Source organism: Cupressus sempervirens, chromosome 3 (assembly GCF_028749045.1).
Source record: "Cupressus sempervirens isolate cs-2001-9-10 chromosome 3, ASM2874904v1, whole genome shotgun sequence".
Classification (NCBI taxonomy): Eukaryota; Viridiplantae; Streptophyta; class Pinopsida; order Cupressales; family Cupressaceae; genus Cupressus; species Cupressus sempervirens.
The window spans coordinates 1017012196-1017035439 of record NC_143120.1 but is presented as its reverse complement, the minus strand read 5'-3'; the positions used below and the strand labels follow the sequence as shown (position 1 = coordinate 1017035439).

The window sequence follows — 23244 nt, the reverse complement described above, 5'->3', positions numbered from 1 at the left end:
TTATATTCCAAACGATATCAAGCAAGTCTTATTATATTGAGGATCAATTATTACACTAAAGAAAAGGTGATACACTTCACTTATTTAGCAGTGGTAATTATTTACAATGTAAAGAAGGCATAGAAAGCCATGCGTTCTGCATTATTGGCGAGAGATAGATAATTATCCGGAGGACATAGCGGACCGAGACCTCTGTATTATTGGTGAGTGATAGATAGATAGATAATAATCCGGAAAGATTCCACTACCTAGTATGGGGTGGGGGTGAAGTCGACGGGGTAGACGGGAGTTTTGTTGGGATAGAAGAGGCCGAAATGGCGCTGGACATCGGGGCCGGACTCGATGTTGTGGTTGAAGAGGGAGAAAATGTAGGCGTGGATGGGGTTTCCAGGCCTCCTGGGCGTTCCCTGGTTGGAGGAGACATGCCTGATGAGGTTGTTATTGTACGCCCTGGCGTTGTCCACGGTTGCCACCCCATCATCTCCCGCAGAGGGCCACCCGCTCTCCGTAATGAGCAGGGGTAGACGTGGATGTCCCTCTCTTTCAAGCGCGGCAATGACAGAGTCCACCGTCGCGTCGAACAAATTCCTGTACTGAAGACCTCCGTCGTGCACCACCGGGGCGGAGGGTTTGAAGAGCGCATAGTCCAAGGATATCTGGTCCCTGTTGCCCGCGTAGGTATAATAAGGGTACACATTCACCATGAATGGAGAGCCGTTGTCAGCCAAGAACTTTAGCAGAGGGCGGAGTGTGCTCTTTAGATCGTTGCGGAACTCACCCTGAGAGGGGCGCGGATCATAATAAGAATCTCCCGCTCCCGCCAGCACAGATGAGGCCGCCTGGGTGGTGGAGACCTTTATATCCTTGTCCAGATTGGCCTTGCGCAGTGCGGTCTGAATGTTTCGTATTGCGGGGAGGAGATGTGAGACGTATCTCTCGTTTCCGTAATGCAGCACCTCGTTTCCCACCGAAATGTATTTGATGTTGGCGGCCGGGTAGAAGGAGCCAACGTTGTCCCTCACCCACCCATTGGCTGCCGCCTGGTTGCTCGCAACCTTCTCGAGCTCCTCGTTCCTCAATCCAACTATTACTTCTTCTATGCCCGTCTTCTCCAGGGCTCTCAGAGCTTCGACGCGATCATGATCATGTGCCTCCAAAATCCTCACTTTCCCGATGTTGTGGCGCTTCAGCAGCTCCACCACCTCGCGCGGGCTGGGTACATTCCCCGATGTTCCATAGCACACTCCCACTGCACGGGGCATTCAACATTAGAAAATATTCTAATAACAATCACAATCAAAACATACTGCGCCACCGATCTTCCAATTACAATTCTAACAGCAACTTATCTAATGTATACATACCTCTGGCGGCCATAGTTACTCCTCAACTAATTCGGACAAACTGATATCTTTGGAAAAAAGCTAAATATTAATGGCTACGATTTTGGTTGTAGGATGCAATACTTGTGATACTTAGTGAATGAAAACCACAAGGCCCGATTGGGTATTTATAGTTTGCAATCGAGTCGGTCATTGCGGCAAACCATTTGTACATATACTTTGCCACCAGATGCTATGGAAACCATTTAAAGTGCAAACTCTTCAACCCCCCTTATCCCAATAACACGACTACATTCAGTTTCATTTGTTGGAATATAACGCGGATGCATCTTTTAACCTGCTCACGGTTCTACGAGGCTCAATGTCTATCTATCTTCAGGAATAGAATTCAACAGATTAGAGTTTCCGCATAAGATATCTATGCTTTGACAATCGAACATACAGTCCACGTAATTATCTCGATCGCCTCGATCACATGAAACATTTTTACCCATTTGACCTGCAATACGGATTACAATTTCAACCTCAACTCGCCACAAGCTCCACATCACTAGTTTGTACAGCCAAATGACACATATAGCTGATCTTCTCGCCGCAACATCCAGAGTTCTAGTTGCCGCGTACGGTGAAAGAATTGCAGGTTATTTGTATCTCAAACACTTCTTAATTCAACCATAGATCCTAACGAGGACACTTGGGACTTTGACTTGTTATTAAAACGTCATTCCAAGACATTGACAATGTTTGGAAGTTTCTTTTCACTAAATAAATAAAATAAGTAGTTGTTATTATACTTAATTTACGTTCTTTGTGCAATTTTAATCTGTAGTCAATTTTAATTTACATATGATATTATATTAGAAAAAATATTTTTAATATTTTATTTTTATTTAAATCTAAAATTTAAAATATATTTCAGACAGTAAGAAACATAATCTTTTAATTTATCATTGATCATTTGAAATCTATAGCAATCTATCCTTACTTGGATTTCTTTTGTTTCTCTTCAAATTTTCCTAAATCAATGATATTCGTCCACTAGCTTAGTCTTGAAAATCAAAGGGTTTATGACTTGCCTCTTTAAAGTTACAAATAGTTTAATCCCCAAGTTATTCAACAATAATCTACCCTCCACAATGCATCATAATTAGATATTAAATGTATCCAATGATGGTGATCCTTCTCATTGGTTGGATCATATTAACTATCTCATTCCTACAATATATCTGTCACTTCATGTGGAAGAAATTATTTCACAATTCATTTTATAAACTGCAAGCGATTTTCTAGAAGTTAAATCCCAGGCCTAGCATTTCCCACAATTACTAGGATCCCAAATCATCCTTGAGAATTAATAAATTTTAGGATTCAATTATCCTTGTCATGGAGTTATGGTTCTCCTATGCTAGTTTGATTTTATTTGGAGTTAAAAATTGTGTGGCAAATTAAAATTTTCAATTTTCTCAATCATTCCCAAATCTTTACTCAAATAATATCCTTGGAAACCTTTGTACCAATCATTTCCTTGACTTCCTTCCTAGGATAATTGTTCAATGCTTGATAAGTTCGATATCATTTGTCTACAGTACTATACATTAATACCATATTCTTCTTCATAAAGTTAAAGATAAGTTAATTTTACTAACAAAGCTAAAATATTCATAGGTAACTTCACATATGCAAGAGAAAGAAGCACACATGGCTAGTAAAAAATCAAGTGCAAAACAAAAAAAATCAAATTACTTGTGCTAGGATGCAGAATCTAGTGGAAAATATATTGCATTGATTTATATACTTGATTACACTACTAGAACTCGATCACTTTAGTTGTTCAAATGGTAAGAATTCAGAAAAATTTGCATTCAATTTTTTTAAAAGCCTATGTGCAAGTTTTGGGTAACCAATGTATCGGATATGCGATAAGGTTGTGTAATGTTTTTTCCTTTGCATTAGTATTAGGATTGGAAGCAAAAAGTCAACGCAAATTGCAAAACACTTTTTGGATGTTGTTAGACTAGTTTTTTTTTCTCATCACCATTTTTTGGCCCACCATGATCCTGTACATAACCTTTAGTAACTATATAACTGATAGTTTGGTAACAAACTATTATGCACTTTCACACTTTAAAATGTATTATTGCAACACAACATCCTAGTTTATAAATAATTCTTTACGAAAAAGTATAATATTTAATCTCTCTATCTTTCCATGCTAGTTTAAATGATGTAGCACAAGGGAAGGTCTATCCCTTGAGATTTTTATATTCCTCTAGCTGTCTACTATTTCCTTCTCTATAGTTGCTTCTAGGACTCGTCAACTTTCTCACAAGATATAAAGAAATTAAATACATATTGTGGTCAATCACAAAACTTGAGATCAAAATAGAAAAGTACCATTTTTTTATTTAAAATATTATTCACTGGGGTAAATAAATATTTATTGCTAGGTTTAACCCCAAAAAAGGGCCACACGATTTTTTTCTTGTTTTCATCTGAGGCCTCTTCTCTTTTAGGGTTGTAATGTCCTTTGCATATAATTTTGAATATTCTCCCTCAAGGATGTTGGAAAAGTCGATCTATCCTAGGATCCATGAGTTCCTCCATAATTTTGTAAAAAAAATCTTCATACCCATCCTCTATAACTACATATGTATGACTGTTTAGAGAACCTAAAAGCTGGTTATTTCTATTGAGTTCCACTATCAAGGGTCTATCATCAAAAGCATAGGAAAAACTTCTATCTCTCACTATAACCTATACAAACCCTTGCTTCATTCCACCCATCCCCTCCACTTCAATAATCATTTCATGATAATAAAAATTAGGTTCCGTATATTCTAAGATATATTTTTGGTATATTATATCAATAATAAAGTAAAAAATTAAATTGTTTTTCTCAAATTTAACATCATGATCTATTTTTAACTATTTATGTTTCTACAAATGCCAATGACATTTTATTTATTGAAGAAAAATATGAAAATTTTAAGGTTATTTAGACAAATAGATTAGAAAAGCTCAAACTTCATTTTAATGGCCTTGATTTTTTTTTTGAAGTGGTTTATTGAATTATTTGACAAGTTGGAGCTATTAGCATAGTATAGCAATCACTTTAATTTCATTTTGTCAACAATTCTTTCAAATTATTCTATCATTTCTTAATGGTATCGTTACATTTTCAACTTATTTTTATTGTGACCCTCTTTTATGAAGAGGTTCCTATTAATTTTGAAACATATCCAAATTTTATCATTCAACTATATAAAGAGAAAGAAATGTATTCAAAAAATTTGTTCAAGGAATATTTATGCATTTTCCCCATTCTAACTAAGCTTATTTCCATTTTTTTTTTTTGATATATGATGGAAAATCACATTGGAAACTTTCTGTAATAAATCCAAAGTCTTAAAAATTGGTTGATCGGTGGGTTCCAGATATAGACAATGATTGGTAGGATTTTCTTAAGATTTGGAGAAAGAATTAATTAACTCCTCTTTAAATTTTAAGAGGGACACCAACTAGAATTCTAATATTTCTTAATAATATCTTCGTGTATATAATATTTAATCCGTAGTATTGATAGGTAAAATTAATATTGCTTCTTTCTTATTTACTCCTTCATCTAGTATTCATTTAGGAATAATTTATATACTCATAAAAAGAAGAGAGTTCTATGATTGATGATGATTGATCTACATATTCTTTACCTTTTCAAGGGGGAAATTACATAGAGTATGAAAATTTATAGTAGATAATAGATTGGAAGAAACCTTATCATAAATAAGATAGGAAGAAGACAAGAGAAGGTTGAACATGTTGTTGATTGCAACTTCTTCAAGAATTTCAAAGATCTATCATCTGGTTTTATGTTGAAACCACAAATTGGAGTCTTTCTATGAAGGAGTTGGCAGATTTGGTAGTTCTTCTAGACTACGTAAAAGTACAATTAGTTGCCACACTTATTAAAAGGACAAGGCTAACAAAACTAGAAATATTCAACTTGAATGACATAAACTTGCATTGTTTTTTGGAATTTGTGAACACTCTAAATTGATCAAATGTTTAAAATTGGATGAAGTTTATGATTTTTATTTTAGATATATTTTCTAAATTGGAATTTATATTAAAAAAAAAAATTAAGATAATTTTTAAAATGCAAAAAATTAGGGGTCTAGTTCCTACCAAACACTTATATACAAATAAACTGATTTATTTCTAATTTCAAAACATGTTATATATGACATATATAGATAGTTCATGAAGAATTTTTTTATGGTTTTTGACCTAGACTTTTCTCTTTTATAACAACTCCATACCAAATCGTCTACAATTGTCATCTTTCATCTCCCACCATAATTCTCATAACATATATATCGAAATAAAAAACTAAAACATACATTCTTGAAGAGAACTTTCTCCTCTAGTACATAATATGTTTTTCAAACTTTTCTAATATAATTAACTATTTTATTTTCTTTCTCTGAATAACATCTTTATAACTGGAACGTATGGAAGGAAGAGAACAACCATATCTTTAGATATACAAGTACCCCTTTGGGAGTGGTCACACATAAAATTATGTGAGGATTTAGCGAGTGTTCCCTTAGCTCAAAATGGAAACCACCTCCTCACCACCCCCTCGCCCCCCATACACACACAAACACAAATTGAGTAGGACTCAATACATTTCTTTTGCACCAATCAAGTTATTGTGAGAATTTATAATTCCAAGTTCTAAAAACCTTGATAAAAATGATATGGAAGGTCATTCACCCTATATCTACTAAAAAATATGGAAAGAATAAATAATCATATCTTCAAAGCTACAATTACTCTTCTAGGAGTGGTCACACATAAAACTTTTAGAGGATTTTGAGTAAGTGTACCCTTAGTTGGAAATTTAAACCGCCTATTCACTCCCCCACACAAATTGAGTGGATTGGGCACAGTTTTGGGGCATCAATAAAGTTATTAAGAGAATTGATAATACTAACTTCCAGAAAAGATAGCAAACTAAGTGGCAGCCACCTCCCTTGAACTAGATGAAATTCAATTTTGATGGGTCTAAGCATTGGGTGGACACTGTGTTGGGAGGAATAATATAGAGTGCACAAGGAGCTTGTATCAACAAATATTGTAAAAAATGTGGAAGACTTTTGAGTAATGAGGCAAAAGTGCATGGACTTGTGTGGGGAGTGCAACTAGCTAGTAGCATGAAAATTCAAAACTTGCTTGTGGAGGGAGATTATTCGTTAGTCATTAAGATTATCAAGAGGGATATTATGATGAGTTGGTATGCCACCTTGATTATAAGTGGTAAATCAAGATAAAATTTCATAACATCATCAATGCTTAATTTTGGTAGAATGAGCATGAAGATCTTCCGATGGTGATCAAATCAGTTGTTGAAAAAGAGGCCTTTCACTCATGGAGTACAATTTTCTAGCGTACGACAGTGATAGTCTCGTCACAATGAACTTGGTGATGGCTATTAGTATGACCAAAAAATTATTTGGTTTGTTTGGTGGGTAGTGTCATCATGGTGCTAAGTTTGAATGAGGCCTTTATGCTGATAAACACATGTGATGCTACCTTTAGATAAAATGTGGTAATCATTACTTGTGATGGGAATTGGAAAGTCATTATTCAATGCAATAATTGGGGTGATATTTTACATCATCCAAGATGGATTTCCAAATCTTGAGACTGGGCTTCAAAAGGAAATTAGAAATATATTATTATCTTGCAACTTAAGAACAAATATTATCCTAAATCAAAACCTATAGAACCTAAGTGGCCATTCTTCACTCTGGATTTTCATAATTTTAAGCTTCGGCACCTAGTGTATTACGATTCACCTCTAGTTTTTTTGAATATTTTGTTGAAGTGGGTGAAGGATATGGCATTCAAACTTAAGGAAGGGGAAGAAGATCCGATTGGATACCTTGATGAAGATAAAGTTATGGAGGGAGAGAATTTGAGAATTGAACCATCAAGAATTAAGAGAGATATTATGGAAGACATAGCCATGTGGCCACATTTGAAGGAAGATGGATTCATCCCTTTCATGGAGAGCATCAAGGGCCATGATGAGATGCTCACGAGGCACTTTGTGGACTCTTTGAAGAAGTGTTAGGTTACTATTAATGGAATCTCTTTTGAGGTCATTCAAGATTTGAGAGCCAACACAAATATCATGTCAATGGAAGTAAAATCATGGAGGAAGAAGGCTAGAGTGGCAAATGAGATGAGCCTCAAAAACTTCTTTTTCTTGGACAAAACCTATATCTATTTCCATGGTGGTTTCGTGCAAGAAAATCTTCCAAAACTATGGGATATGGTATTCTATGTTATAGTATGATATGGTAGCATGTAGGATAGATTCAAGGTCTTCTATTACTACCACTTTCCTATTCTTAACCATTTTCAGAACAAGGATTGTATTTCCTTCATTTTTCTCCAATTACATTCTATAGAAGATTGCATGTGGAATATTAGGAATAAATGTGAGGAAGGAAACAATTAAATTATTTATCTTCAAGCACTAATTTTCTATCTCTTTAAATATTAAAAGTCCCTTCGCCCTCATATCCTTAGCTTGCATACTTTACCCTTAAAAATTACTGGTCAAAGTTCTTCCCACCCACCATCAAACCCAAGGTTGATGAAGAACTCATTTCCTTGGCTAAGAAAAGCGAGAAGGAAAAATTAAAATCCTTAATGACGAGAATATAGGTACCACCTGTAGGAAGGGAATCACATGGGTGAGCAAAAAACTAAGCAATAAAAAACCCCTTGACAATTCCCAGAATGTTTAAACTGGACAAATCTAGAAGGAAGTTAGGCCCTAGACCTAAAGATGTGGTGAGTAGAAGGAATTATGGGAAGAAGAAGAGGAATAAAATGATAGCAAGGGTAAGAATGAGGATGTCATGGAGAAGGTTCAAAATAGTCCCTTCCTCTCTAAAGTTTTAGAAACTTTGAAAAGTGATGCCCAAACTCTAGATTCTGGGAAATATTAGAATGTTGAAGAGAAGGGAATGGTCACTTTATTGATCAAGATGTGTAACTTTGGTAGCAAACCCAGGCGGAGGTCACTCAAGGAGATGGGGACCAAAAGGGTAAGGACTTGGGGGGAGATCATACTTAACGAAAATATTCCAAAGTGAAAAAAAATGATAAAGTGTAGGGAAATTTGGAGGTGGAGAAGCTAGAGAGGTCCATTACTGAACTAATAAAAAAGAGCATAGACCTAGACGATAAGTTTGATAGGGTTTCCAATTTCTCAGTGTGTGTTATGCACTCAACAACCACTACCCTTTATCTCATGTAGACTAACAAGGATGGTGTAACCAATGAAGAAGAAGTGGAGGCTATTCGCTCTCTATACAACTTCATGGCTAATGATTGGCTCCACCTACTCTTGGAGAAACAATAAGAAGCCAATTTAATAGGTTTGAGAAACAAATAACTACATTCATCATTTCCTTTTAACCATACCATTAGTCGCTAATGCTAAGTTTAATTTTATAAACAATAAAATTTTTTAAGAATAATTCCCTTTGGAATCAAATTCATCGATTTATTTCATTGAGGAAAAATAGGTTGTGACATCCCTCCCCTCTTAGGAGATGCATCGTCCTCGATGCTTGAAGAATATTGCATCCATAATCAAAGAGAACCATTTTCACAATTTGGCTTCCAATGTTTCAATGCTTGAAATTATGCATATATTTTGATTAAGAAATTATAAAAATCAACAAGATTGTGTACCATCTACTTCAACAAAATTGTCAAATTTATCACTTGAATGAAATGTAATTGTCATTAGATATATTAACATAGAACCTTTCATAACACATAATTGAACTAACACATAATTGAAGTAACACAATTCATGGAGAAACATACATACTTTGAATTATTTAATCATTTGAAGAAATTTCCTATGTGAGTGTGTGAATTCCATTACCATTCTATAGTTTTACAGGGTTAGGCTACCTCTCTCCGACAATATTCCCCCTTTCTGATAATGTGTCGTTCCCTCTGTTACATTACAAGAACAACACCCAATGTCAGTCCATCATATATTATAAATCAAATTGACCTTCCAATGAAATATAAAATCATATACTTCCTTATCTCAAGAAGTCTCAAATTTTGTACATTTGAACTAAAATCACATGATATCACACACATACCTATGCACTTACCATACCTTGGCATCACCTGGGGATTTTTCCTTGCTAGTAGGTACTTCTTATCCACATCCTGCCATACTAATTAGTATCTCAAGGAGATCAACTCCAATATTAGTAGTCAAAAATTTTGTTCAACTTTATGACTTCTTAACTCATCTTATAATCACAAGCCATATGTACCATACATACCATCTAACATGTGCTCGCTAAGTGAGTAATTGTCCACATCAATAGACCAGTGTCCTCGAAACATAATCAAGTAATGCAATCTAATTACATCTAAGTCATCCTCATTAGATCATCAGGAAAAATAATGACATGCACATATAAAATGATTAATGTAATCATTAACATTTAATCATCATTATGCATCTTAACGTGTCATATAGCTCCAAATTAACAACATATATTTAACAAATATTATAGATAGATCAAGGATAGAATGTCTCACAATCAAATATGTCAAGTAGCATTAATCCAAGTTCTACACCAATAGATAATTCAACCAAATCCTAAACAAAAAAGTCAACCAAAGGGTCTAAGTCTATGTTGAACACCATATCGACTAGTAGTCAAACAGATAACTCAAGATGACTACATCGTTGATCATTATTCATTGACCAAATTGACAAAATAAAAGGTGTTAACAACATTCTATAAAGTAAAAGTCACATGCATGGTGGATCATCACATATACATAACACCAATGCAAAAATATTATCAAAATAGATACATAAGTGTTTCCATCCTCATAGAAAGACCATATTTTCATACACTTGCCACATAGGCAAAAAAGTCAAATAGAGTTAGTCAAAATTTGTCTACAATTAGTTGAATCAACAAGTAGATACAATATCTTCCAATTAAGTTTGCAACTTCATTCTACTTTCCAACATTCATGTCAAAATGATAGGTGTAATTTTTTTTCCTATCCAATTATCAACCAAATTGTCGAACACAACATATCATCACATGACTATCCCATAAATGAAAATATGAAAAGAATCACATAAATAAGAAAACTATAGCTTGATTAGTTAACATTTGTTTCACTGCCATAATCAAGGATTAACAATAATTATCCATTTACAAATGTAAATCATGACATTATCTAAGGAATCTATCCATCAAATGCATGATTTACTAAATATACGAAGTATAATGTAAAGCATCATACCTCACTGGCCATCATAGAAAATGCAGACCTACATGTCGGACATGGAACAATAGGCACATCATACGAGCATAGTGTCATCTATCATATGGTCAGCACCATTAAGTAAATCATCTAGGTATGCTCACTAATCACTTGCAAGGATCAGTAATCCAATTTTTATCAATTGAGTGACCTTAGGCCCGCACGCCCATTTTGTCAACATAGTGTGCTTAACCAACATATAAGAACATGTTGCGATGTATGGCCTTTATGCCATTAAATCATCAAATAATGACGTAATTAAGTACATCTCAAATGATGAGATAAACAATCAAACTAAGATGACATTTTCATTGTGTTCTTCAGTGAATCCAATCTCCAAAGCTATAGGACATCTCCCACCTACTTCCTGAGACAGAAGTTTGGCCCAGATGCTTTAACCTCACCAACCATAGAGTGACACTTTCCTCAAAATTCTTCCTAACACGAAGAATTCCACGACCCTAGCACGAGAAGCCTAGCTTCTAGAATAAAGGGCGTCCCAATTTTTATTTGGGGATGGTACGTTATCCTTCAACTATTGAATGAAGGGCGTCCAAATTTTTATTTTTATTTTTTGTTTCCTTGAGTTATTATTTCCTTTAATTTAGAATCCCTGATAGCAATACAAGAGGGAGATGTGGTTAAAGGTGGAAACCCAATCAAGTAAGACACTCACTCAGACAGAATGTTCAATCCTTACTTAGATTGAATCTATCAATGTTCATCTAATTCTTTCCACACATATACACAAAGCTGATTTAGTGAGAAGGAATATAATAAAGAAATGGAACCTAAAGTTTAGAGGTCAATGCTTGTCAACTTCATAGCTTGATTCCTTGGTTCCTCCGGGTTCTATCCGAAGCTCACTGGTATAGCTGCAGTAACTTTCCTTGGCAAATAGAGATCTCACACCATCTCTAGCCTAATCTTCCCCACCCTTGGTCATGCCAATTCCGCTATCCACAATACTTAGGCACTTGTTTGATTTTTTAGGAATAATTTGAATGAGAAGATCAGGTTGAGCATCCAATTTGCTATTACCCATTAGCCGTTCAAACCGAATCTTGTCCAAAGTATCAGAAGCATTGCCGATAAGTTCCTGAAGAAAAATCTCAATGTTACTATAAAAGGTGTTAATAATGAGACTCAAAAGCTGATTAATTTTGGCCTGAAATGAAAAGGTCTCAAATTCTCCCATATTTACATCTACCATTGCCGATTTGACAGTAGCAAGCACTCGCCTCTAGATTAAAGCTCAGGAAAAATAGAAAAGGGCTTCACAAATATGGACCGTACTAAAGCCAAAATTGAACTCTCTACCCCCCTACATCAGATATGCACATGAAATATTAGTAAGTATTCATTCCTCTCCCCAATTACTCACCTTAGATATGAGAAAATAACTCAGCACAACAAGAATCAGGTACTCAACTGAGTTACTCTAACCATCCAGATTCGTGGCAGTGCACAAAATTTGATAAGAAGCAAATTTAATAGGTTTGAGAAACAAATAACTACATTCATCATTTCCTTTTAATCATACCATTAGCCGCTAATGCTAAGTTTAATTTTATAAACAATGAAAAGTTATAAGAATAATTCCATGTGGAATTAAATTCACCGATTTATTTGGTTCAGGGAAAATAGGTTGTGACAGTTGTCCCTCACCCACTCGTTAGCTGCCATCTGGTCACTTGCAACCTTCTTGAGCTCCTCATTCCTCACTCCCACTACTACTTCTTCTATGTTAGTCTTCTCTAGGGCTCTTAGAGCTTCCACGTGATCGTGTGCTTCTAAAACCATCACTTTCCCAATGTTGTGTACTCCAGTAACTCCATCATTGTCAACCTTAAACATCACACACTAAGGAAGAAATTAAGCTAGGAAAAGTAAGTCAAACTTTGACTATTTAACACTTTTACACTAAAAATCAAGTCTTAGTGTGATGTTTAAACTCCATCACTTTTTACAGGCTGGGTACATTCCCCAATGTTCCATAGCACACTCTCACTGCACGGGGCTATAGATGCATCTTTTAACCTTCTCACAGTTCTACGAGGATTAATGTCTATCTATCTTTAGGAATTGAATTCAACAAATTAGAGTTTTTGCATAGGAATATAAGAAAGATATATATATTCTGACCATCGATCATACAATCACATTATTTTACTCCATCCATTCAGAATAGAGAACAACATGCAACTATTTTACTCGGATCACAATTTGAATTTCATCTCACCACCATATCCACATCAATAGTTTCCACATATGGTGGAAGAATTGTAGGTTATTTTCATCCAACTACATTTAGAATATACTTAAGTTATTACGAAATTAGGAACTATAACTTATTTCAAACACTCCCTCTACATGTATCACTCGAATGATGGGTTTTCATGCAAAGTGAAAGTACTTCGGCATTGACACTAGTTATCAACACATCATTCCATGTGGTTGTGAAAGTTAAGAGGTTTCTTTTAAATAAAGAAAGAAAGGAGTCATTAGATTAGATTTAGGTTCTGGGAATCGGGTGGTGAATAAAAGCGCTAATTTTCAACAAATCACTAAGGTAGTAGTTAGATTAGATTTAGGTTCGGGTGGTGAATAGGTCGAAATAGACAAGTAAATTTTCCAAAATGATAAAATAGATTATTATATATATTTTTAATTTTAAAATCATATATTTTTTTTAAAAATATCTATGATGGAAACATTTTAAACTTTCTAAGTTGTGACAACACATGGCCTTTGTATGATACTACATTCCCATATGAAAATTATATTAACTAAAATATTATATTGTTAAATAATTTGTAAGTTTGTAATGGTTAAAATTAGGAAATAGCCTACAACACAATGGTATCTAGGAGGTCTTGAGTTTGAATCTACTCAAGCTTCATAAAAAAAAATTAATCACAAAAAATAAATTAATTAATTTTAGCTTCGGCCTCTTATCGATCAAAAATAAAATAACATTATTATAATGGTTAAATTTTGTTATTCATGCTTTTGAAAGAAGAATTCCAATACAATGATATATTAAAAAATGACATACTTTTCTAGAAAATTCCCTTTATCCATTTAAATGCTTACACATTCCAACACATTTCCCTATTTTTTGCACAAATAAATATTACCAACTCTTACATATCAGGAAAGAAAAGATTAGACAATGATTGTCTAGGAAATCAAAAGAATTTGGCTTTGCAATGCATTCGATCAATATTACAATTTTCAAGCAAAATATTAACTATAATTCACTTATATGTAAAAAGTTATCAGTAAGGATGATGATTTGAGCATGAGATGAGAAGACCACCTAGGAAGGGGACACCTTTACACACTAAAGAGGAAGGAATGAAAGACTCTTAGAAGGACTAGCTTAAAGTTTCAATGGAAGAGATATCAGGGAAAGATATACATGATAGAAATATGTTCAAGGACAAGGAATCTTGAAATTATAATTGTTAGAAAGGGATCAAAAGATTAGATATTCCTAATACTTGAGAGCTTGAGAAATGCTAAAGGGATGCGAGAAAAGAGGAGGAGAATACAAATATGCCTTATTTACACACAAAAAAAGAAATATTTTTCTAGAAACTACAATGTTGGTCCACTACAGAGTCACTATAAGAATGGGACATGACAAGTAAACATAATGAAACATTTATTTCCCTCTTTTTTCTTTCCAATTTTTTGAACCTTACAAACCTTAGTGTTGCAGATTTGAACTCAACCATTATAATGATTGAATTAAGTGTACATAAAATAAATTAAAGGTCCATAAAAATGGATCTTTAGTGTTTTAAATCTAATTATATAAATTTTAATTAAAAAATTTCTTATATTTCTTTAGGTAAAAGTACATGATTAATTTTTTAACAGTTGCATAACTTATCACAAACTTTGTTGAATTCCATATTTTTTTATAGTTTACTTTAACTTAGACAGACACATAAAATCTTTTGAGAAAAGGATTTCAATGCATTAGTATATTAAGAAAATGACATATTTTCCAGAAAATCTAGGCATCTCTCCTTGTTCTATAGAGAAATTTATTGTATACTTTTTAATACATTCATCCCTTTGCCTATTTAAATGTTTACACATTCTAATATATTTCCTTGTTTGTTATACAAAAAAATACTACCAACTCTTAGAGCTCATGGAAGAGCACAATCAACAATGGTCATATAGGAGACTAAAACAACATGGTTTTGAATTGCATTGGGTCAATAGTCATCTAGGAGACTAATTTGAACATCACTTTTTATTTGCATTAGGTCAATAGTTTGACATGGTACTTCCAGATTAATGCCCCAACAATGACCAAGCCTTCTCAACCCATCCTTACAAAAGACCTTTTGCATACTCTATGCATGGGTGAGACACCATTATCCTTTATTATTTTGAAATACGAAATCTATTTAATTTTTTGAAGTTTCCACTTAATTAAAAACTACATCATGGGTTATCCAGAACTAGTCACCTTGGGCTCTAACGTCGATTGTGTGCCACCCTTCACACTTTGGTCCTAGAAGGACCCTCCTATGCTCCAAATGAAAGTCAAGAAATGAATAAAACAAAAATATTTTATTTTTCTTTAGATGTTTCAAAAAACTTAATATGAATCTTTCAAGCCTTAGAGAAAGAATTTGAAATGCCCTCCTGACACCATTTCATAACTAGAAGCCCGATAAATTGTATTTATTATTTTATCCTTATTTCTTTATAAATTATCAACTAATCTATTACTTTTTTTCAATAAGAAGAGGGTGATCTTGAACTTGATATATTAAATAAGAGTCATTACATTCCTCGATGTTGTGGCGCTTCAGCAGCTCCACCACCTCGCGCGGGCTGGGTACATTCCCCGATGTTCCATAGCACACTCCCACTGCACGTGGCATTCAAAATTAGAAAATATTCTAATAACAATCACAATCAAAACATACTGTGCCACCGATCTTCCAATTACAATTCTAACAGCAACTTATCTAATGTATACATAACTCTGGCGGCCATAGTTACTCCTTAACTAATTCGGACAAACTGATATCTTTGGACACGACTACATTCAGTTTCATTTGTTGGAATATAACGCGGATGCATTTTTTAACCTGCTCACGGTTCTACGAGGCTCAATGTCTATCTATCTTCAGGAATAGAATTCAACAAATTAGAGTTTCTGCATAAGATATCTATGCTTTGACAATCGAACATACAGTCCACGTAATTATCTCGATAGCCTCGATCACACGAAACATTTTTACCCATTTGACCTACAATACGGATTACAATTTCAACCTCAACTAGCCACAAGCTCCACATCACTAGTTTGTACAGCCAAATGACACATATAGCTGATCTTCTCGCCGCAACATCCAGAGTTCTAGTTGCCGCGTACGGTGGAAGAATTGCAGGTTATTTGTATCTTCAGGAATAGAATTCAAAAGATTAGAGTTTCTGCATAAGATATCTATGCTTTGACAATCGAACATACAGTCCACGTAATTATCTCGATCGCCTTGATCACACAAAACATTTTTACCCATTTGTCCTGCAATACGGATTACAATTTCAACCTCAATTAGCCACAAGCTCCACATCACTAGTTTGTACAGCCAAATGACACATATAGCTGATCTTCTCGCCGCAACATCCAGAGTTCTAGTTGCCGCGTACGGTGGAAAGCTAAATATTAATGGCTACGATTTTGGTTGTAGGATGCAATACTTGTGATATTTAGTGAATGAAAACCACGAGGCCCGCTTGGGTATTTATAGTTTGCAATCGAGTATTCAGTTTCATTTGTTGGAATATAACGCGGATGCATTTTTTAACCTGCTCACGGTTCTACGAGGCTCAATGTCTATCTATCTTCAGGAATAGAATTCAACAGATTAGAGTTTCTGCATAAGATATCTATGCTTTGACAATCGAACATACAGTCCATGTAATTATCTCGATTGCCTCGATCACACGAAACATTTTTACCCATTTGACCTGCAATACGGAATACAATTTCAACCTCGACTAGCCACAAGCTCCACATCACTAGTTTGTACAGCCAAATGACACATATAGCTGATCTTCTCGCCGCAACATCCAGAGTTCTAGTTGCCGCGTACGGTGGAAGAATTGCAGGTTATTTGTATCTCAAACACTTCTTATTTTATACTTATTTCTTTATAAATTATCAACTAAACTATTACATTTTTTCAATAAGAAGAGGGTGATCCTGAACTTGATATATTAAATAAGAGTCATTAAATTTTAAGATGAGATTTGAAACATTACTAAGGCTTCTAACATTACTAGAAAAACATATAAATACCTAGTATACTGATTAAAACAAAACACAATTCGGTGAACCTTAAAATGATTAAAGTAAAATATAACTTTTTCTATTAAATTGGAATTCCTAGAGATATTAAATCGAAAGAACTAATACAACACTCTATTTTTTGAAAGAGTGACCATTAATACCACCTAGAGGAAAATTAGATATAGAGGAGGTTGTGTAATGCGTGTTTAACGAGAGTTTTTAATTCTTTGTAAAATTAATTAATAAATATCTTTTTAATCCATAAAAGGTCGAAGCCTTATAGATTATATTAACATAAAATTTACAAAATCTCAGTTCAAATAGGCACTGGCAGAAAAGAACATAGAAAGAAAGCCTCTAGTCTTGCTTGGGACTAGGGGTCCTATATAGTGTACAAAGTTAAAAGGTGTGTTCCCTAGTTTCCCTAGTAGAAAAATAACAACTGATGAAGAATTACACATATACAAAGATAATATATAATAATAGAATTCTCTAGAAAATGTGGCATGAATGTGAAATTTGGAATTATTTAATTGAGGAATTAGAATACAACCAAATATTACTTAAAAACCACCAATAGCTCATTCTTAGCTACAATTTAATAGTTAGTCCAAGTTTCTTGATCAAGACTATTAGAATTTAAAATTACTACTAAGTTTTTTTTTTTTTTTAGATGTTTCAAAAAATTTAATATAAATCTTTCAAGCCTTAAAGCTCATGACACCATTTGACAACTAGATGCCTGATAAATCATATTTATTATTTTATCCTTATTTCTTTATAAACTGTCAACTAAAATATTACATTTTTTCAATAAGAAGAGGGCGAGCCCAGACTTGATATATTAAATAAGAGCCATTACATTTCAAGAAGAATTTTGAAATATTAATAAGGTTTCTAACATTACTAGCAAAATATATATACTTAGTATACTATTAAAACAAAACACAATTTTATGAACCATAAAATGATTAAAGTAAATATAATTTTTTCTATATTCCAAGGAAATAACTATAGAGTTGTACATGTATTTATAAATGTTGGTTCGAATTTCTACCATTTCATAAGGACTAATAACTCTTAATTTTATTCCTCTCCTACTTTACTTGCACTTATTTTAACATTTAGACTGTGAAAATATCTAGCCCATTTTTTCATCATTGAGAGTGAAGGTATCCTTGATTTGAGATTGAATTACTATATTTGATTAATGATTTTATGCGGAGAGTAATTTTCTTTAATTAGTGAAATGCCATTTTTATTTCCTTTTCAATGAAATACAAATAATTCCTTAAAGTTACTCATTATATTCCAAATGATATCAAGCAAGTTTTATTATATAGAGGATCAATTGCACTAAAGAAAAAGGTGATACACTTCACTTATTTAGGAGTGGTAATTATTTACAATGTAGAGGAAGGCATAGAAAGCCATGCCTTCTACATTATTGGTGAGAGATAGATAATAATCTAGAGGACATAGCAGACCGAGACCTCTGTATTATTGGTGAGTGATAGATGGGTAGATAATAATCCGGAAAGCTCCAACTTGCAAAATAATTTAACACCCGACCTCAAAAATTAATTCAAGACCATCAAAGTTAATGTTGAGATATTCTAATATACTTTTGTAAACTGCATTTAAAATTTAATTGTTTTCTTTAGCAGATAAAATTTGACCATCATTTATAGAAGCATAATAAAAATATATTTTACACAATGGAGTGCTAATTCCAAGGTAATTACTATAGAGTTATCCATGTATTTATAAATGTTTGTTCACATTTATACTATTTCATAAGGACTAATATGAACTCTTAATTTTATTGTTCTCCTACTTTATTTACAGTTATAACATTTAGATTGTGAAAATATCTAGCCCATTTTTTTAATCACTGAGAGTGGAGGTATCCTTGATTTGACATTGAATTAGTATATTTTATTAACGATTTTATGTGGAGAGTGATTCTCTTTCATTAGTGAAATGTGGTTTTTATTTCCTTTCCAACGAAATGCAAGTAATTCCTTAAAGTGACTAATTATATTCCAAACGATATCAAGCAAGTCTTATTATATTGAGGATCAATTATTACACTAAAGAAAAGGTGATACACTTCACTTATTTAGCAGTGGTAATTATTTACAATGTAAAGAAGGCATAGAAAGCCATGCGTTCTGCATTATTGGCGAGAGATAGATAATTATCCGGAGGACATAGCGGACCGAGACCTCTGTATTATTGGTGAGTGATAGATAGATAGATAATAATCCGGAAAGATTCCACTACCTAGTATGGGGTGGGGGTGAAGTCGACGGGGTAGACGGGAGTTTTGTTGGGATAGAAGAGGCCGAAATGGCGCTGGACATCGGGGCCGGACTCGATGTTGTGGTTGAAGAGGGAGAAAATGTAGGCGTGGATGGGGTTTCCAGGCCTCCTGGGCGTTCCCTGGTTGGAGGAGACATGCCTGATGAGGTTGTTATTGTACGCCCTGGCGTTGTCCACGGTTGCCACCCCATCATCTCCCGCAGAGGGCCACCCGCTCTCCGTAATGAGCAGGGGTAGACGTGGATGTCCCTCTCTTTCAAGCGCGGCAATGACAGAGTCCACCGTCGCGTCGAACAAATTCCTGTACTGAAGACCTCCGTCGTGCACCACCGGGGCGGAGGGTTTGAAGAGCGCATAGTCCAAGGATATCTGGTCCCTGTTGCCCGCGTAGGTATAATAAGGGTACACATTCACCATGAATGGAGAGCCGTTGTCAGCCAAGAACTTTAGCAGAGGGCGGAGTGTGCTCTTTAGATCGTTGCGGAACTCACCCTGAGAGGGGCGCGGATCATAATAAGAATCTCCCGCTCCCGCCAGCACAGATGAGGCCGCCTGGGTGGTGGAGACCTTTATATCCTTGTCCAGATTGGCCTTGCGCAGTGCGGTCTGAATGTTTCGTATTGCGGGGAGGAGATGTGAGACGTATCTCTCGTTTCCGTAATGCAGCACCTCGTTTCCCACCGAAATGTATTTGATGTTGGCGGCCGGGTAGAAGGAGCCAACGTTGTCCCTCACCCACCCATTGGCTGCCGCCTGGTTGCTCGCAACCTTCTCGAGCTCCTCGTTCCTCAATCCAACTATTACTTCTTCTATGCCCGTCTTCTCCAGGGCTCTCAGAGCTTCGACGCGATCATGATCATGTGCCTCCAAAATCCTCACTTTCCCGATGTTGTGGCGCTTCAGCAGCTCCACCACCTCGCGCGGGCTGGGTACATTCCCCGATGTTCCATAGCACACTCCCACTGCACGGGGCATTCAACATTAGAAAATATTCTAATAACAATCACAATCAAAACATACTGCGCCACCGATCTTCCAATTACAATTCTAACAGCAACTTATCTAATGTATACATACCTCTGGCGGCCATAGTTACTCCTCAACTAATTCGGACAAACTGATATCTTTGGAAAAAAGCTAAATATTAATGGCTACGATTTTGGTTGTAGGATGCAATACTTGTGATACTTAGTGAATGAAAACCACAAGGCCCGATTGGGTATTTATAGTTTGCAATCGAGTCGGTCATTGCGGCAAACCATTTGTACATATACTTTGCCACCAGATGCTATGGAAACCATTTAAAGTGCAAACTCTTCAACCCCCCTTATCCCAATAACACGACTACATTCAGTTTCATTTGTTGGAATATAACGCGGATGCATCTTTTAACCTGCTCACGGTTCTACGAGGCTCAATGTCTATCTATCTTCAGGAATAGAATTCAACAGATTAGAGTTTCCGCATAAGATATCTATGCTTTGACAATCGAACATACAGTCCACGTAATTATCTCGATCGCCTCGATCACACGAAACATTTTTACCCATTTGACCTGCAATACGGATTACAATTTCAACCTCAACTCGCCACAAGCTCCACATCACTAGTTTGTACAGCCAAATGACACATATAGCTGATCTTCTCGCCGCAACATCCAGAGTTCTAGTTGCCGCGTACGGTGAAAGAATTGCAGGTTATTTGTATCTCAAACACTTCTTAATTCAACCATAGATCCTGACGAGGACACTTGGGACTTTGACTTGTTATTAAAACGTCATTCCAAGACATTGACAATGTTTGGAAGTTTCTTTTCACTAAATAAATAAAATAAGTAGTTGTTATTATACTTAATTTACGTTCTTTGTGCAATTTTAATCTGTAGTCAATTTTAATTTACATATGATATTATATTAGAAAAAATATTTTTAATATTTTATTTTAATTTAAATCTAAAATTTAAAATATATTTCAGACAGTAAGAAACATAATCTTTTAATTTATCATTGATCATTTGAAATCTATAGCAATCTATCCTTACTTGGATTTCTTTTGTTTCTCTTCAAATTTTCCTAAATCAATGATATTCGTCCACTAGCTTAGTCTTGAAAATCAAAGGGTTTATGACTTGCCTCTTTAAAGTTACAAATAGTTTAATCCCCAAGTTATTCAACAATAATCTACCCTCCACAATGCATCATAATTAGATATTAAATGTATCCAATGATGGTGATCCTTCTCATTGGTTGGATCATATTAACTATCTCATTCCTACAATATATCTGTCACTTCATGTGGAAGAAATTATTTCACAATTCATTTTATAAACTGCAAGCGATTTTCTAGAAGTTAAATCCCAGGCCTAGCATTTCCCACAATTACTAGGATCCCAAATCATCCTTGAGAATTAATAAATTTTAGGATTCAATTATCCTTGTCATGGAGTTATGGTTCTCCTATGCTAGTTTGATTTTATTTAGAGTTAAAAATTGTGTGGCAAATTAAAATTTTCAATTTTCTCAATCATTCTCAAATCTTTACTCAAATAATATCCTTGGAAACCTTTGTACCAATCATTTCCTTGACTTCCTTCCTAGGATAATTGTTCAATGCTTGATAAGTTCGATATCATTTGTCTATAGTACTATACATTAATACCATATTCTTCTTCATAAAGTTAAAGATAAGTTAATTTTACTAACAAAGCTAAAATATTCATAGGTAACTTCACATATGCAAGAGAAAGAAGCACACATGGCTAGTAAAAAATCAAGTGCAAAACAAAAAAAATCAAATTACTTGTGCTAGGATGCAGACTCTAGTGGAAAATATATTGCATTGATTTATATACTTGATTACACTACTAGAACTCGATCACTTTAGTTGTTCAAATGGTAAGAATTCAGAAAAATTTGCATTCAATTTTTTTAAAAGCCTATGTGCAAGTTTTGGGTAACCAATGTATCGGATATGCGATAAGGTTGTGTAATGTTTTTTCCTTTGCATTAGTATTAGGATTGGAAGCAAAAAGTCAACGCAAATTGCAAAACACTTTTTGGATGTTGTTAGACTAGTTTTTTTTTCTCATCACCATTTTTTGGCCCACCATGATCCTGTACATAACCTTTAGTAACTATATAACTGATAGTTTGGTAACAAACTATTATGCACTTTCACACTTTAAAATGTATTATTGCAACACAACATCCTAGTTTATAAATAATTCTTTACGAAAAAGTATAATATTTAATCTCTCTATCTTTCCATGCTAGTTTAAATGATGTAGCACAAGGGAAGGTCTATCCCTTGAGATTTTTATATTCCTCTAGCTGTCTACTATTTCCTTCTCTATAGTTGGTTCTAGGACTCGTCAACTTTCTCACAAGATATAAAGAAATTAAATACATATTGTGGTCAATCACAAAACTTGAGATCAAAATAGAAAAGTACCATTTTTTTATTTAAAATATTATTCACTGGGGTAAATAAATATTTATTGCTAGGTTTAACCCCAAAAAAGGGCCACACGATTTTTTTCTTGTTTTCATCTGAGGCCTCTTCTCTTTTAGGGTTGTAATGTCCTTTGCATATAATTTTGAATATTCTCCCTCAAGGATGTTGGAAAAGTCGATCTATCCTAGGATCCATGAGTTCCTCCATAATTTTGTAAAAAAAATCTTCATACCCATCCTCTATAACTACATATGTATGACTGTTTAGAGAACCTAAAAGCTGGTTATTTCTATTGAGTTCCACTATCAAGGGTCTATCATCAAAAGCATAGGAAAAACTTCTATCTCTCACTATAACCTATACAAACCCTTGCTTCATTCCACCCATCCCCTC

General features: G+C 34.5%; 2 pseudogenes across 2 annotated transcripts; both read right to left on the bottom strand.

Moving 5' to 3' along the window:
• On the bottom strand, window positions 1-1479 carry LOC149570221 (glucan endo-1,3-beta-glucosidase pseudogene; annotated as a pseudogene). The gene has a single exon (XR_016362899.1). The product of XR_016362899.1 is annotated as a glucan endo-1,3-beta-glucosidase pseudogene (transcript).
• Window positions 1480-19111: 17632 nt separating this feature from the next.
• Window positions 19112-20590, bottom strand: LOC149570220 (glucan endo-1,3-beta-glucosidase pseudogene; annotated as a pseudogene). Its single transcript, XR_016362898.1, has one exon. The product of XR_016362898.1 is annotated as a glucan endo-1,3-beta-glucosidase pseudogene (transcript).
• Window positions 20591-23244: the final 2654 nt, after the last annotated feature.